This window comes from Ixodes scapularis, unplaced genomic scaffold, assembly GCF_016920785.2.
Source record: "Ixodes scapularis isolate PalLabHiFi unplaced genomic scaffold, ASM1692078v2 PGA_scaffold43__4_contigs__length_2004386, whole genome shotgun sequence".
Taxonomy (NCBI): Eukaryota; Metazoa; Arthropoda; class Arachnida; order Ixodida; family Ixodidae; genus Ixodes; species Ixodes scapularis.
This window is the reverse complement of record NW_024609872.1, coordinates 937472-952235: the sequence shown is the minus strand read 5'-3', so window position 1 is coordinate 952235 and position 14764 is coordinate 937472. Positions and strand designations below refer to the sequence as shown.

Sequence of the window (14764 nt, the reverse complement as noted above, 5' to 3'; positions counted from 1 at the left end):
GAAACGCCTTTGCACAAGAGACGGCGCATAGGTTCGACAACCGTCGCACACTGGGGAATAAACTTACTGTAGTATTCCACTAAGCCAAGGAATGCCTTCAACTGGGAAGGTTCTGTTGGTACGGGAAAATTCAACACCGCGTCAATCTTGGACGGAAGGGGCGCTACGCCTTCCGCTGACAGACGATGGCCAAGAAAGGAAAGCTCAGAAACCTTGAAGACGGCCTTCTTGTTCAGCTTCATTCCTGCCTGGATGATTCTCTTGAGGACTTCACGCAAATTCTGTTCATGCTCTTGTGGCGATGACCCGTACACTATGACGTCGTCCAAGTAAAATTGAACCCCTCTACAATCCCTGAGGATGTTTGACATAACTTGTTGAAATGCAGCTGGTGCGGATGCCAGGCCGAAGCAAACTCGTTTGAAACGGAACAGACCTTCATGCGTTATAAACGCTGTGAGATCCCGACTTTTTGGGTCAAGCCTTACCTGATAATATGCGGATGCAAGATCGAGCATCGAAAAATGCGACGCTCCCTTGAGCGAGCTCAAAAGTTCATCAATGTGAGGGAGTGGAAATGAGTCTATGACGATCGCGCGATTAGGTGCTCGCAAATCAACACACATCCGGATGTCCCCGTCCTTCTTCTTTACAACAACTATGGGGGAAACCAATTCAGACGCGTTTATGCGCTCGATAACTCCCTGTCGCTCGAGCTTCTGAATCACGGCAGTGACCGACTCACGTAGCGTGATTGGCAATCGACGGAGCTTCGCTTTAACCGGAGGGAGATGGTGACGAATAGTGACAGTGTGTGTTTGATTTTTTACCAAACCCAACTCAGGGGAAAACAGTTCTTTGTACTCCTCAAAACCGGGAGGAAGTTTTGAAAAGTCCCTCACCGACGAAGACTCTGGATCCGGTGGTGATTTACAGGATGTCGACGGATCTTTTGGGGACGCAAACTGGTTGCCGTGAGAGCCAGACGCGTGTGCAGCTGTAGGAACTGTGTTAGAGGCATTGGACGAACTGGGCGGAGAAGAGGCAGCCGCTGCGCATAGTGGCTTCGAAACTCCGGGGTTTAGATGTCCGGGAGTAGCTGCATCAATATGAAAACATTTTAGCTGAACGCCCGACAAAATGAGCTTGAGCTCATGCACAGCATCAGTGCCAAGTAAGAACCGACCTTTTTTTGTGAACAACATAAAAAAGAATAGTTGCGAAACGACTCTTAAAAATGACATTGGCATGAAAACAGCCCAAAACCGGAATCGACGCTCGAAGGTTGTGGACCAAAGTGCGCGTTGGCTTCATCAGTTGAATTTGTTCATCTCTGTTGATGCGGTTAAAATGGGCGTCAGAAAGAATAGACACCTCAGATCCGGTATCGATGAGCAATGCGATCGGGAAGCCATTCACCTGGACGTCGGCGATGAAGTTGCGGCGTCTGCGGTTCAACTGTTGCTCCAGAGGTGTATCGGGTGACTCCACGGTGTAGACACTCGGTCGCAGCTCATCGTCATTGTCTTCGTCCGGGTAGGTGACGATGCCGTGAATGGGAGCCCTGACTTGGCTGGCACCGGAACCTGGGCGCCGTCGGCCGACGCCTCGACGCGATGGGACGGCCAGCTGACGACGGTCACTGACGGAAGACGGCCGACAACTCCGACACACATTGGCGAAATGTCCAAGTTTCCCGCATGAAAAGCACGTGGCCCTCGAAGCAGGGCACTGCTCTCGGGGATGGGGCCGGCGACCGCAGAAGGAGCATGGCCCAACCTCGTGCAGAAAGGCGCGCGCTCCCGGAGGGCCGTCACGCGGTGATCGCTGCTCAAACGTACGGGTGAGCACGCGTGACTCATGTCGACGAGGGAAGGAACCATCAGAGGCAGACGAAGCGGACAACTGCCGCCTATAACCATCTTGTCTTGGGGAAACAGAAATTCTCTCAACGGCTGTAGCGGCCTGTGACGCCTTAGGGCGCATGTCAGAGTAAAGACGACGGTATAGGTCACAATCACGAAATGGGTTTTCGAATTGCTGCGCTATGGAGACAGCACGGTCGAGGCTAGGTGCGTTAGCTCCTACAGACTCACGGATCAAGCGATCCCGCACCTCCGTCGACTGAATTCCGGCCAAGAACATTTCTGCTATGCGGCTATCCAGCGACTCCCCAATATCGCAAAATGATCCAAGGTGCCTTAATGCGCCGAGATACTCCAAAACGCTCTCACTCGGAGCTTGGTGTCTTGTCATAAACTTCATGCTCTCGACGACAACATTCGTGGATGCACCGAAGTGCCGATCTAAAGATGTTAAAAGAACATCAAACTCTGTAACAGTCGCGCTCACGGCGGGACCTGCCAAGTTGAAAGCGGAAACTATGCGCTGACCTTCCTGACCGAGCATACTCAAAAGAATTGCGCGTTTTCTTTTTGGAGTGAACTCGTCAGCCTTGATCACGTCGAGATAATTCAAAAATGATGCTTTCCAAGTCAGCCAAGGTTGAACTGGGGTGCCCGGCGTCGGGAGAAATGGCGGTGGAACCGTAGACCAAGCTGCCGCCATTTTGCCTGAAGGTTCGAACACCGGAAGCAAGGCGCAAGAAATGACTAGTAGACCTTACAATTATAGGTCGAAAACGAAACAACGATGCAAAGCGATAGCTTGAAAACTAAACTTGAAGGTACTATTGTCGATACGGGCCGGTGTGGGCCACCACCCATCCGCGGCGCAGAGTCTGTTCTTCCCGACGATAAAACTACTATCCCATCCTCGTCGCCAAAATGTTGTACCTAGGAGACCTGGGCTGGTCGTGGCCGCCTCGTCTGATGATGAGGACTTACGTGCTTGGGCTACCTCGCGTGGGTCATGGCGTAGTCCAAAGCTGGGACCCGCCGGTGAAGGAAACAACGTCTCTCTCAGTCGGGCTCAGAACAAGACTGCTTCGTCTTTCTCTTTATCTAGTATCACATGCACAGGGTGGGCGGCTCATATCACGAGCTCGCCGCCCATATACGCGATACACTAAATTTTAATCACAACAGCAGTGGTTCGAGAACCACGAGGCGTCGCTTACGTCGTGGGACACCTGTATCGCTGGCCTGAAGGAGACATTCACGAACCAGACACGACGACAGCGAGCGGAAGACCTCCTTCAAGTACGAATTCAAGGGCCCAACGAAACGGTCACCAGCTTCGTTGAAGACGTTCTCCGCCTGACCAGCCGCGCCGGCCCTCAGTCCACCGAGGAAAAGAAGCTGCGTTTCCTGATGCGCTGCGTGAAGGACGACATTTTCGGTGGGCTCATACGCAACCCACCGAAGACGATTCAAGGATTTGTAACCGAGGCGACGAGCATTGAGCGTGCACTGCAAGCCGGAGCCAGCCTTTACCAGAGGCTACCCGGCGTCAGCGCGGTTCCGCCGTCCGCTTGCGACCTTGGCTCCAGCATCTCAAGCACTCGCGAGATCATCCGGGACGTCGTCCGGGAGGAAATTAAGAAGCTCCTGCCTGCTACCCACCAGCCGGCTTCGGTGTCAATAGCCGAAGTTGTCCGCGACGAGGTTCAGCGGGCAATTCAACTGGAGGCTCCTGCCAACGTAGCTGCACCCGAGGAGCCCACCGTGATCTACGCCGCAGTGGCCCGACGGCCACCGCCTCCTCCTCGCGCCTATGTCGCGCCGCCCCGGCGCCAGTCTCCTGCGCCGCAGCACGCCCGACGCTGCGACGACCACCCCCAGTACGCCAGCCAGGAGCCCCGTGCACCCCGGAAGACCGATGTGTGGCGAACGGCCGACCGACGCCCGTTCTGCTACCAGTGCGGGGAAGCCGACCATGTGTACCGCCGATGCCCATACCGACGACTCGGGCTGCGCGGGTTCCACCCAAACGACCCGCGCCCCCGGAATGGTGAACGCCCTCGGGAGATCGACGAGAACCTGCGACGACCCCAGTCCCCCGAGCCTGCGTCTCACCGAGAGTTCCGGTCGCCATCGCCGCGACGTCCAGCTTCGCCGATGCACCGACCCCGACGTGAAAGCCTGTCACCCCTCGCTCCTCGCCGGGGAAACTAGGCGCGGCAACTCCTGGAGGTGGAGTTGCCGAAGACAACCGACGTATAGAGCCTCCAAAAACGACGGAGCGCTCCCACTCTCCCGACGCCACGCATCACAACGACGCTCCTGCATCGGTGTCCAACAACCTGAACGTTGTGATCGACGGCCTCGACGCATCGGCACTCGTGGACACCGGAGCAGACTACTCAGTCTTGAGTGGGAGGCTCTCCCGCCGCCTTCGAAAAGTCATGACAACGTGGGATGGACCACAAATAAGAACAACCGGAGGACACCTCATTACACCAGTCGGGAGATGTACTGCTCGCGTCAAGATCCGTGGTGAGACGTGCCCTGTCAAGTTCGTCGTTCTTCAAGACTGTTCGAGGGACGTAATCCTCGGAACGGACTTTCTCTGCGAGTATGGCGCCGTCATCGACCTCGGGGCAAACCAGTTGACGCTGCGAAAGCCTGTTCTGCCGCCGGTGGAGGCCAACACTGCGTCATCCGCGATCCGAGTTATAGCCGACCATGTGAATCTGCCGCCGCGGTCGAGTGTTTTCGTCACCGTCATAACCGACGCAGCCATGCACGGTGAAGCTCTTCTGGAAGGCAGCGTCCAACTGCTCCTTGAAAAAGGAATTGGCGTCTCACGAGGCGTAACGGATCTTCAAGAAGGACGAACAACTGTTCTCGTGACAAACTTTCGAGAGGAACCGCAGCACCTAACGAAGGGTACCACCATGGGTTACGTCGAGGAGCTTCAGGCGCCAGCCGTGGTCACCGCAGTCTCCGAGGAAACCTCGTCGCCACAGCAGAAGAACACGACGCCGCCGCCGCTCGACATCGACCCCAAGGTCCCAGCTTCGAAGCACCGGCAACTGGTTGATCTCCTCGCCGAATACAGTGACTGTTTTGCCACGACATCGAAAGTTCGCCAAACACCAATGGCGAAACATCGCATTATTACCGACGACGACGCACTCCCTGTCCACCAGTCGCCGTATCGAGTCCCCTTAAAGGAAAGGAAAGTGATTCAAGATCAAGTTCAGGAGATGCTCGACGACGACATCATTCAACCCTCAAGAAGTCCATGGGCGTCTCCGGTCGTGCTTGTAAAGAAGAAGGACGGAACCCTGCGATTCTGCGTGGACTATCGTCGACTGAACGCTGTGACGAAGAAGGACGTCTATCCGCTCCCCCGCATCGACGATACGTTGGACCGACTGCGCCACTCCCGATACTTTTCTTCGATGGACGTGAAGAGTGTTTACTGGCAGATTGAAGTTGACGAACGTGACCGGGAGAAAACTGCCTTCGTCACTCCCGACGGACTGTACCAATTCAAAGTGATGCCGTTCGGACTTCGTACAGCGCCAGCCACCTTCCAGCGCGTCATGAACACCGTGCTGGCAGGTCTGAAATGGCAGAGCTGCCTCGTCTACCTGGACGATGTCGTGGTATTCTCACGAGATTTCGATGAACACCTCAGACGACTTCGAGCCGTGCTTCAAGCCATCAAGACCGCCGGCCTGTCACTCAAGCTAACAAAGTGTCGGTTCGCCTATGGGGAACTAAAGTTCCTCGGCCACGTCGTGAGCAACAAAGGTGTTCTACCTGACCCCGAGAAGACCCGTGCTGTAGCTGCATTTGCCCCGCCGTCCGACAAGAAGGCAGTGAGAAGATTTCTCGGACTCTGTGCCTACTACAGGCGCTTTGTTCGAGACTTCGCCAAACTATCCGCACCGCAGACACACCTTACGAAGGACGCCGTAAAGTTCGAGTGGACAGAAGAGCACCAGAGGTCATTCGACGAGCTCAAACGAAGACTCCAGACGCCCCCGATTCTCGGCCACTTCGACCAGTTTGCTGAAACCGAGATCCACACCAACGCCGTAACACCGGACTGGGTGCGGTACTAGTCCAAATACAGGACGGCGCAGAGCGAGTCATCGCATACGCAAGTCGGACGCTGTCTAACGCGGAGAGGAACTATTCAACTACTGAAAAGGAATGCCTCGCTGTCGTCTGGGCAATAACAAAGTTTCGCCCATATTTGTATGGAACTCCTTTTCGCCTGGTCACAGACCGCCACTCCCTCTGCTGGCTGGCGAATCTGAAGGACCCCTCCGGACGCCTCGCCCGGTGGAGCCTACGACTGCAGGAGTTCGACATGACCGTGGTGTACAAGTCCGGCCGGAAGCACAATGACGCCGACTGCCTGTCGAGGGCCCCAGTCGAGGCCGGTCCTTCCTGCACCAAAGAGGACGACGATGAGTGTTTCCTCGGCGCTCTGGATGTCAGCGACATGGCAGCACTCCAACGAGACGACCCTGAGCTACGAACACTCATTGAGCACCTAGAGGGACAAGGAAGCGCCATTCCCCGCGGTTTTGCACGAACACTGCCAACCTTCTCCATCCGACAAGGTGTGCTCTACAAGGAGAACTTCAGCGACAACAGCACGGCGTGGCTGTTGGTGGTCCCTTCCAGTCTTCAAGAAGAAATTTTTCAAGCCTGCCACGATGACCCGACGACGGGACACCTTGGTTACAGCAGGACTCTTGCCAGGATACGCGAAAAGTAGTACTGGCCCAAGCTTGCGAAGACAGTACACCACTACACCCGACCTTGCCGCGAGTGTCAATGACGGAAGAAGCCACCGACGAGACCGGCAGGACTTCCTCAGCCTATTGCGCCGCCATCTGCCCCATTCCAGCAAATCGGTATGGATTTACTTAGACCTTTCCCACCGTCGACGCAAGGAAACCAATGGATCATCGCCGCAACCGATTATCTCACGCGGTACGCCGAGACAAAAGCCCTTCCATCAGGAACGGCTTTTGAGGTCGCGAAGTTTTTCATCGAGTCCATCGTCCTCCGGCACGGCGCTCCCGAAGTCCTGATCTCAGACCGTGGATCATCATTCATGGCCCAGCTGATGCAAGAAGTCCTTCGTCTCAGCCACACCAGCCATCGCCGCACCACGGCGTACGCGCCGTGGTGGAGGAGGAGGGAGGGCAAGGAGGCGGATTAAAGCACCCGAAGATGACATCTTCGGGTGCGTGTGCTGCCGGGTCATAAAGCGCGATCCAAACCAACGCTTCTTTTTGCGCCTGTAGGTCGTGCGGCTGCGGATGTGACGCATTTTCGTGACGTCGCGCCGCTTCTTCGCTCCTTCCGGGCGCGCACATGAAAGTTGGATAATTTCAACTTCTTCTCAACGCGCACAAAAACGCGCGGTGACGTAGTAGGACGCTCCTGTGTCCCGGCCAATTGGTGGAGGGCAAGCTAGTTCCGGCTCCGCGTTTCTCGCCGTCTGGCTGCCCTCTCCTTCCCCCTTTTATTCTCTTCCAACATGACAACGCGATCTCTCTCTCTCTCTCTCTTTCTCTCGCCGTCTGGCCGGCCAGTCTGTCGCAGTTGCACTTTGCTTGTGCGCTCGTGCCTGCGTGCGCGCTTGCCTGAAGTTTCGCCCGTCCAAACCAAAGCGCACGGTTCTGACTCAGAAAGCGCGCCCGGAAACAACAAAAACGCCACTAAATGCGTCACATCCGCAGCCGCACGACCTACAGGCGCAAAAAGAAGCGTTGGTTTGGATCGCGCTTAAAAGCCTCTCGGGGCACGATCTCGAAACGACGATGAGCGCCGCCTCGACGTCGGCGGATGTTAGCGGCCGAGTTGCTGCCGATGAATTGTTCTCTCGTCGTTGGCGACGCTCGGTTGTGGAGATCACTGTGCAGATGACTCTCCTCCGCTATCATGGGCACCTGGCACAGGGCGCATAACCCGGCACGCTCTTCGTTGGTGTAGGTCGACGGTGTTTCTTCTGCGCACCGCTCATTCAGTGTGCGTTCCTGGAATAGTGCTGAGATGTCGGCCGGCGCCAGTCCTTGTGGAACTTGTGGCTGCCGGTCCCAGCGCAGGCGGGATGAGAACCCCACGAGGTTGTGATGCTCCAGGATGCACCCTGTCGCAGCCTCATGGGTCGGGGGCTTCGCCGTGGGTGCTGAGAAGGCAGCCGATGGCCGCGACTGCGGCTGCCGGACGAGCGCGACCGGTGGTAAGAGGAAAGCCGGGGCGGTGGGTGGCTTGGCCGCGACCATGGTCGGTCTGGTGGCATGGTTGCAGGTAGGCGAGGTCAAGAAGAGGCACAATTAGACAAGTTAGATACGACGTTACTTAACTATCAACACTTTTCGCCACGTTCAATAAAGGTTTCATGTCATTGATGTTAACAGGTCCAATGAGTGCGCCGGTTAAGGGGCACCGTACTCGATACGCGAGGCGTGTAATTCGCGCCTTGACCACGAATGGCCCCTCCCATCGCTTGGTAAATGAAGCTGAAAAACCTTGGCTGCCATTAGTGAGTGGGTGAGTGCGTTGGAAAACCAGATCTACGACGGAAAATTCGACGTTTCTCCGGCCTTCATTATATTGGGTTCGTCGTTGCGATTGGGCTAGTTCAATAATCCCCCCGGGCCATTGTCACTGTATTTTGTATATTATCGCAGAGTCTTTGCGCAAACCTTGAGTATGGTTGAAGCGGGTGAGCATCTGGGGCAAGCTCTATATTGTTTTCCGTGGGTACTCTAAGCTCCCGACTAAAATTCAATCGTCCCAGTGTGAACGCCGTGGTGCGGTTTTCTGTTTTATAGGTAGCAAAGGCCATCTCTGGGATATGAGTCCTTGGGATTGGCGATTGGACTTTCGCCTTGGGACCTTGGGATTGGCGCTTAGACTTTCGCCTTCAAGTCGTCTTAGAAATAACTTAAGAGACCGTGTGAATTTTCTGCTAGAGTTATTTACTGTTACACAATGTACAGGGTGGCTCAAATAGCGGCTAGGCTCTTTCAATTGAGAGAAAAAATCGATTTCTAAACCTTTCTCGCTACGATTTTCTTCAGCGTTGCCTACAAGTGTTGCATTTTTTGTAAAAAAATGTGCAAAGTGCGAACTTGCTTATGGAAAAATTAAAAAAAAAGAGAAGAAAAAAGTGAAACCCGTTTACAACTCCCTGTAACGCCGAATTAGAGTGCAGCTCTTGAGGGGGAGGAGGAAAGGGTGCTGAGGGGGGAGGTCACGTGACCTTTCGGGGTCATTTGACCTCGGGGGGAAGGGGGGGTGTCACGTGACCGGGGGGCCACGTGACCCCCGAGAGAAATTTTTCCGCCAGATCTAGCGGGGAAAATTTTCCGCCAGATTTAGCGGGGAAATTTTACCGCTAGGTTTAGCGGGTAAATATTTCCGCTAGATTTAGCGGGGAACTTTTTCCGCTAGATATAGCGGGGAAATTTTTTCCGCTAAATTTAGCGGGGAAATTTTTCCGCTAGATTTAGCGGGGAAATTTTTCCGCTAAATTTAGCGGCGACGCCGCTCAAGCCCGAAACGGGCGCCTTAGACCTGCGCTCTAAAAGTCCGAACTCCTATTGAAATGCAGCGAAGCCACCGGTCTTCAAGCAGTGTTGCGCCCCATTGTTTGAAGACCGGTGGCTTCGCTGCGTTTTCATAGGAGTTGAGGTTCTTTTTTTAGAGCGCAGCTCTTAGGCGCCCGTTTCCGGCTTGAGCGGCGTCGCCGTTGGAGTAACCGCGCGGCGACGATGACGATGAGGATGACGCCATCACGATGTCGTCATGGTCATCGTCATTGATGACGCCATCAGTGATGGTGACGATGACGATTACGCTAAATCCCCCTAAATGTGGCTGAAAAGATTTTCCCGCTAAACGTAGCGGAAAAAAATTCCCCGCTAAATCTAGTGGAAAAAATTGCCCTGCTAAATTTAGCGGAAGAAGATTCCCCGCTAAGTCTGGCGGAAAAAATTTCCTGCTAAATCTAGCGGCAAACATTTCCCCTATAAAGTTAGGGGGAAAATTGCCCCGCTAAATTATCGTCAAATTTACACGCCATGCTCTCACCAAAGGTGTGCATTTTCTGCGAATTGCGTTAAGGACACGTCGATCCACACCCATGTTAGTGGTGGGGGACTGTCCACCTTCTTCCCTCCCCTACCGAAAATTCCGGTATAACTTTTCACTATCCGGATTATGGAACCGGAAATTTGTTTCTGGAAACCCGGAATCCAGATTGCAGAAAAAGGAATAATTTCTGAAAACCTAAATTTCAGATAGAATCCGGATAGAATCCAGATAGATTTCCGGTTCCATAATCCGGATAGCAAAAAGTTATACCGGATTTTTCGGTAGGGTCAGTATCCTTTCCTCCTCCTCCTCAAGAGCTGCGCTCTAATTCGGCGTTACAGGGGATTGAAAACCTCTTGCATTTTTTACCTCCTGCTCAGAAAATTCGTTCTTTGCAAATTTTATAAAACAAAAATGCACTACCTGTGGGCAACGCTGCACAAACTCGTAGCGAGATAAGTGTAGAAACCTAATTTTGCGGTCGATTTCAAGAGCCTGGCCGCTATATGAGACACCCTGTTGGTGAGAAATTCAGTCAGTGTAATACGGCTGCTACCTTAGAGTCTCTTGTGCATCATGCGGTAGTCTCATCGGGCACGGAGCTATGGGCACTTTTCTTTTCGTCCCTTACGATATGGCTGATTCTAGAGAGCCTACTAACCTCACCTGAGAATAGTATGAAGCAGAACTTGGTTGTCTGAATACTTACGATAATTCTAAATAAGTTAACGACAAACAGCAATTTTTAATTACTCTGTACTGCTAGGGCGATTATATTAAAGTTTAGTAAGAAAAATATGATCTATTAATGCTTACTATACACCCCTTACCTGACAACCGGCGCGGTAGATAACTTTATTCCGAAGGAACCATCTGTTTCCAGGGTCCTCTAACAAAAGTATCCTTAGTCGCTGGTGAAACACCCTGTGTAAAACGAGGTGATTCCTTTGCATAAAACATGAAAACAAAAACTAAACAAAAATAAATAAAAAAAACTGAATGGGCATTATCTTTTTTTTATGTGTACAAAAACGACAAAAATATGCAGTTCTAGTTTCGGATTTCTACCCTAAACCGGACATCGCATCTTAGCATTGGACGCTGCATTACAGTGTGTCTTGTACGACAAAACGAGGGAGCGGGTACTTCGTTCGTTAAGGTATTCAGGGGTTCTAGCTTGAAGGTTTTGATCAGAGACGTCAAGATGTAATTAATGACGGTACGAACTATATTGTTTCGCTCGAGTATATAATACTGGGTAACAATCTGTAATGCGGCTAACATGAAGTTTATCTGTGTTGCTTTCTCCCCGAAAGGAATATTTTTATTGAATTGTTTTGTAAGAGTGCAGAGTTCAGAGTCCTTGTACAGCGTGCATTTCACTATACGCACGTGGCTTTCAAAGGTAAGAAAAGAGAAGAATGTTTATCTCATTCGGCGCTACAGTGTACCCTATTTTGCAGAGTATACATATGTATAAAGTTTCAAATTTATGCTATGCGGACTCTCAGCAGTTGCGGAATATAAAAGGAATATTTTTTATAGATCGTTCATTATGGCGAGACGCGATGGACCTTGTGAATGACAGGATGTATTACGGATAATTTATATATAGTAGAAGCTTGTTCACGAGCTAACCAAGCGGATATTTGTGAAGGTTGGCTGTGAATCAAAATATGTATGTGCTGACTATGTGGCAGGTGCCTACCATTCACCAGTTACGGACTATGCATCAGTTTGATGTTTCCTAAGGACAAATGTTTTTAAAGCGAAATTCGCCCCTGCGGGTTCGGTGCAGGTTATTTATTTATTTGTTGTATATTTTGAAGATACAGCCGACCACCTTTTGAAGGCCAAGTCAAGGTGCGGGAAAATCAATAAAAAGTCAGCAAAGCAAATAAATACATATAAACTTTCAGTAAAACAATTAAGTAGTTTAGTTCTTTTAGTCCTTTTAAGCAAAGAAAAATTTATCGGTAGTACTAGAAAATGTAGCTATCGAAACAGCACCTGTCATGCTGTGGGGCAACTCGTTCAACTCGCAAACGGTCCACGGAAAAAATTAATACTTTAAAACGTCTATCCCGCAATAAAATTCACGAATAAATTTTTTATGCTCCGGTTTTGTTTCACGGCCCACGTTATACTCAGGATAGACATTAAACTTTAAACAAGTTTTGTTATGTATTATGATATGGTAAGCATTTTAATCGCTTTGCTTTCCTTCGACATGGCAACTCAAGAAGTCGAGACCCAACATACAACAGTAAAACAGGTGATTCTTTGCCATATGAATTATAAATATGCATAGGAGATTTTCCTTTGTCCCAACAACTGGACCCTCATTCACAATACGATGAACCCTCATTCACTATTCAATTGTGAATCAGGGCCCTTAAGAACTTGTTAGTATATTCTAGTAAAGGACGAATTAGAAATTTGTACGCTGTGAGCTTCGTTTCGGGATCCCAGTGTATCATAGTACATCTCAGCGACCAAAGCTTTCTAGACGTTTTGGCAATAACCTACCCAATCTGAAAAGTCCAGCGTAAGGTTAGAGCTAACAGTTAGATTCTGTATTCATTGACTACTGCTAAAGCACTTAAGTTGACAATGTAATGTAAAAAGTGGTACTTTTTACATCGTTTTTGAAAATTGCACGCATTGGTTAACGTTTAAGTACCGGGTGTCCCAAATATCGGCCAGGCTCTTTAAATCGACCGCGAAATTCGGTTTCTCAACCTATCGCGCTACGAATTTGTGCAGCGTTGCCCACAGGTGGTGAATTTTTTCTATAAAATTTGCAGAGAGCGAATTTACCTGAGGAAGAAGTAAAAAAAAGTAAATAGGCTTAACTTCTATGGAAACGCAGCGAAGCCACCAGTCTTCAAACCATAGGGCGCTCTATTGTTTGAAGACCGGTGGCTTCGCTGCGTTTTCATAGCAGTTAAGCCGTTTTCTTTTTTTTTTTAGGTTTTACTCAGGTAGGTTCGCTCTTTGAAAATTTTATAGAAAAAATAAACCATCTGTGGGCAACTCTGCACAAAATCGTAGCGCGATAGGTTAAGAAACCGATTTTTGCGGTTGATTTCAAGAGCCTGGCGTTGTTTGGGAGACCGGGTATATTTGCCAGTTTTTTGACACCACGAAAAGATAATTTAAAGGCTATCATCTAAACATTTTTTTTAATAAACGCAAGCTATTTTAGAGCCTGTATGTAGTCATCTGCGAAAACTCGACACTGTATTGAGGGTTTACGTACCAGCAGATTATTGATAAAAAATTAAAAAAAGAAAAAAACATTAGTCCGAGTAGCGACCTCTGGGGTACTTCAAATAGAACGGCTAATTCAATGAGTTCTGCTTTGCCCAAAGACACACACACTGCTTACGTTGGGTAGGTGAAACTGAAAGTTTAACCATTCCAGGAGGCTATCATTATCTACTACCTGCGTCAGCTTATGCAATAACTTGCGATGCAAAGTCCTTCGAACGCCTTAGAGAAATAATAAAATAACCGCGTCGACTTGACCAGCAGTTTTAATTACTGTAGCAAAAATTATGGACATTGCGGAGAAGTGGTGTCAGTTTCGATCACCCTCTACGGAACCTGTTCTATGTATCTACAAGAAACGCTGTAGAAACGTAGTCCGGAAAGTACGGCATTTCTCTGTAAGGCACTTGACTTCAACGACGAGTCTCACGAAGCAATTCTGATATATATATGCTCGTTTTAAAGGTGGTGGAATTTTTGAGCGAACTTATGCACTTATACGTCCGTGGTTCGGTTTGTAACCAACAAGGCAGGTGCCACGGATCTGTTACATACCTACATTCATTATACAGACTAGCGGCTCTCATAATGTTTGTGCGATTACCACGAAGAAACAAGAGCTCCGACCACGAACATTATTGTTGAGGTTAGCCCGATTTCACCTATTTTCATATGTGCATCGCACAAAAGCATACTCTTGTCGATTTACGAGCTATCAAACACACTGGTTGTGAAAGCCTTTTTTTTTTTTTGCTTTGAGGTAGTGTTTTACATCGACAGTCACCTCGTCATTATATTCAAAACAGGTACCGCGTAGTAGGTTCTTCATGAAAGGAAGAAGCCAGAACTCGCTATGTCACAAGGCAGGTGAATGCGGGGGCAGAGGCAGGATTTGGTAATCTAAAAACGCCCTCAAACTGCCAATATATCATACAAAAGACAATTTGGAGACACTGTCTGAGGCCTTTTCCTTCCGTGTACGTTGGTCCTGTCATATTGGTTATTAAACAATTGTGTGCAGACAAATTCGGAGCATACATATGTATGGATCAAACGGGCTTTGAAAACACATCAGGTTTGTCCGCAGGTAATTCTGCGTCATGCCTGCAGTGAACACCTTGTATTTTTCATAATGTAAGAGCACTGCCCCTGCGGCCTAAAGAAGCCGTATGCCTCACCTGTGCGATGCCGTGGAGCAAACTCACTGCCTTGGGCAGCTTCCTGCTGCTCTTGATGGCCGTCGTATCCTGGTCAGGAGGTCGCGGAAATATTTATCTGTGGCTGGCTTGCCCTTATTGGCCTTCTGTCAGGATCATATCATTGCAGTCGAAAAAATGGAAATATTTACCTTCCCCTCTGGCAATTCCGTCTTTACCTTCTTTTTAATGAGAAAGCATTAACTGTCTCGTGGAGCGAGCTGACGTCACCAGTTTGAAGCGCGAAAACGGCTCCTAGTTTTCGCGATCGCCTTCGGTTTTATTGGCTGGCGCGCGTCGACGGGGCCCATGGGCCGC

General features: G+C 50.3%; 1 pseudogene; it reads right to left on the bottom strand.

Moving 5' to 3' along the window:
• Window positions 1-719: 719 nt before the first annotated feature.
• Window positions 720-8178, bottom strand: LOC120838447 (annotated as a pseudogene).
• Window positions 8179-14764: the final 6586 nt, after the last annotated feature.